The sequence below is a fragment of the Nicotiana attenuata genome, chromosome 3, assembly GCF_001879085.1.
Source record: "Nicotiana attenuata strain UT chromosome 3, NIATTr2, whole genome shotgun sequence".
Taxonomy (NCBI): Eukaryota; Viridiplantae; Streptophyta; class Magnoliopsida; order Solanales; family Solanaceae; genus Nicotiana; species Nicotiana attenuata.
In genome coordinates this window covers 17820649-17824170 of record NC_031991.1, presented here as the reverse complement: position 1 = coordinate 17824170, position 3522 = coordinate 17820649, and positions in this window count along the sequence as shown.

Genomic DNA, 3522 nt, shown 5'->3' with positions numbered 1-3522 from the left:
GGTCGTTTTGAGCTCTAGCGTACCGCTCAGTAGGTTGAGGCCATGAGCAGCTTCAATTCAGGTATTATGACTTGTACGCATGGTCGGAATTGAAATTTTGGGGAGTTCGAAGTTGATTTGGAAAGAGAATTCTCATTTCGGAAGCTTTAAGTTAAAAGAATTAGCTAAGATTGGAATTTTGAGTAAACGACCTCGGAATCAGGATTCGAAGGTTCCAGTAGATTCGTATGATAATTTCGGAGTTGGGCGTATGTCTGGATCAAGCTTTGGAAAACCCGGGAACGTTTTGGTGTCTATTGCGGAAGTTAGCATTTTTGAGGAATTTCATAAGTTTGGGTTGAAGAGCAATTTCAGTGTTATCAATGTTTTTTTGGGGTTCTGAGTCTAGGAATAGCTCTGTGTGGTGATTCTAGTGTTGGGAGCGTGATCGGAAGTAAATTCGGAGGCCCGTGGGTCATTTTGGAGTCATTTTGCTAAAGATAGAAACTTGAAGGTTTTTGAGAAGTTTGACCGGAAGTGAACTTTTTGATATCGGGGTCAGATTTTGATTTCGAAAGTTGGACTAGGTCTATAATGTCGAATATGACTTGTGTGCAAAATTTGAGGTCAATCGGACGTGATTTAATAGGTTTCGGCATTGAATGTAGAAGTTGGAAATCCTAAAGTTCATTAAGCTTGGATTGGAGGTCGATTGATGATTTTAGCGTTGTTGATATGATTTGAGGCCTCGAGCAAGTCCGTAATGTGTTTTGGGACTGGTTGGTGTGATTGGACTGGGTCTCTAGGGCCTCGAGTGGATTCCGGATAGTTAACGGATCTAAAATGGAACTTGGAGAAGGGCTGAAGGAGCTGGTATCTGGTGTAACCGCACCTGTGAGGTTTTGGCAGCAGGTGCGGAGCCGCAGAAGTGGCCAAAGGGGCGCAGATGCGGTGGTGAAGGGTGAAGGCTGGGTCTGCAGATGCGGTCAGGTCATCGCAAAAGCGGGACCGCACCTGCGGAAGAAGGAGCGCAGAAGCGAAAATGGGTTGGGAGCCCCGGACCGCAGAAGCGGCATTTGGTCGACACCTGCGGGACCGCAGAAGCGGTCAAGAGACCGCAGGTGCGAAAGGACTGGAGGCAGTGAGCTAACTTTAAAAAATCGCGTTTTGGCTCATTTCCACCCATTTTCACCTCGGGTTGGACGATTTTGGAGCTTTTGGAAGAGGGATTTTCTTCATCTATGTCAATGTAAGTTGTTCCCACTCATTAGACGTTAAATACATGGTTTTGTTTCGGATTTGAGCATGAAAATTGGTAGAAACTTGGGGTTTGAGGGAAAACCTACAAAATGAATATGGTGGATCGCTTAAATATTGTTGGATCGGGCCGTACGTCCTCGGCATGATTTGTGCATGCTTGTATCGCTTGCCTTGAAACTTATTGAAGTTGATATTGTTTATTCTCGGTTTGAGAATATATGTAAAGATGATGAAAAGATAGAGGATTTGGGAACTTCCTATAAAAGAAAGAATTGTTTACTTGCTTCACTCTATTGAATTATAATCATGTTTATTAAAAAAATCCTCGATTGTTATATTATTGTGTACCATTACTGGACCACGTGTAAGTGTCGAAGTCGACCTCTCGTCTCTACTTCTTCTAGATTAGACGGGATAGCGGACTACTAGTAAGTATCGAAGTCGACCTCTTGTCTCTACTTCTTCGAGATTAGACGGGATACTTTCTCAGTTAGGGGTGTGCATTCGAATCGGTTTATCGATAAATCCAATCGATTATTTGTTATCAGTTTACCGATTTATCGATTTCGATTTTGGATTTAAGGAATGATCATATTTAAAGCTCAAGGGAATGAAGTTCAAATTAATGGAAAACAGAATTAGCTGTGATGATGTATTTTTTTAAATACTGTTAGAGTGTTGGTGGCATACATTTGATCCCTTACTTTAGTTTCTTTGCATGTGCTTGTTGACACAATTTTTATGTTATAAACGGTATTCGTCTTATTTTAGCTTCTTTTGTCCATATTAGTTAGGCGTGTTTATAGTGATATACTTTCCGTGGAATCCCGCAAATTTTCTTATTGGTGTAATCGATAACTGAATCGATAAGCCCCCAAAATTGATAAATCGAAATCGAAAAAATCAAAACCATATTGAAACGATAACGATAAGCATATGTACAAATCGATAATCGATAAGTAATTATCGATAAGGGTCAAAATCGAATCGATAAATCGAATGCACACCCCTAGCTGAGTACACGTTTCGTACTCATGCTACACTTGTTGTGCATTTTTGTTGCACAGGCACATGCATCTCTAGAGGCCTAGTAGGTGTGGCAGCAGGGTTTATACGGAGACTAGGGTGAGCTGCACTTCTCGAGACGACCCGCAGCCAGTAGAGTCTCTTTCAGATTATTTATTTACTTTCTATCCACTTTGTATTCCGATCGGTTGTTGTATTATATTGCTTCCTAGAGATAGCTCATGGACTTGTGATACTGGGTTCTGGGATGGTTATGGAATTGCTTAATATTAAATCTATCAAAGACATCATCTTATTTCATAGAACTTCTTCATTTATTATTTAATTGCATAAAAGGAACATTTTCAATATGTCCTAAAATGAGAATTTAGTTAATTTCTTGGTGTTGGCTTTCCTGACAGCGTGTCCGGCGCCATCACAACCCTTAGTGGATTTTGGGTCGTGACAGTTATGGCCTACGGAGATTGGGACCGAGGATAGCTCGAGTAAAGGAAAAATTCTTGACAAAGGCTTCATAGGTGTGTGAGAGTCACGGAATGTCTTGAGTTGTTGTTGATAAAGGATGCTTGGTGCATAGAATAGGAAGTTGCTTGGTTGTATTAAGGTAAGGCTACACTCTGCAGTGTCGGAGTGCTAATGAGGCACAGGTTGTTCGGTTCGTTTGATCAGGCTAATTGCAGTTCTAGTAGAGTGAATGACTCTCGAGAATGCTTCTAGTGGGTTCAAGATTTCACATGTAATAATTGGAGATTTTCAAGTTGTATTATTAGCTAGAAACTGAGGTTTGCATTGGAGGGTGTCAATACTTGTGTCATTTCTATATTAATTATGGGATTCTAAATATCAGTACTAGGAAGGTAATGGTTCCGGATTCGCATGAAGTCTCTTCCGTTTAGGTATTTTGAACGTGGTGCTTTTGGGAATATTTAAGAGAGTAATAAGCGACTTATGAGCCTTAGACGGGATGGTTTTATGCTTGGATCTCGTGTGGTGAGTCTGGGTTAAGGAATGGTGGTATTATAGCAAGAAGAAGTATCAAGTTGAAGGTATCAGGAGGAACTTGGATAGATGGGATAGCTTGGTAATAGTCCGGATCGGTATGGTAAAGATATGATTAGTTCCTTGGATGCTTATGAGGTGATGAGTATCTACAGGTGTTTCGCGGCAATGCTCTTGGGTTTAGTGGTATGCGTAGGTTGGTTGAGTTAGGAGGATTCAGTCCTGACAGATTTGGTTTTGTGCAAATGGGAGTCAGAG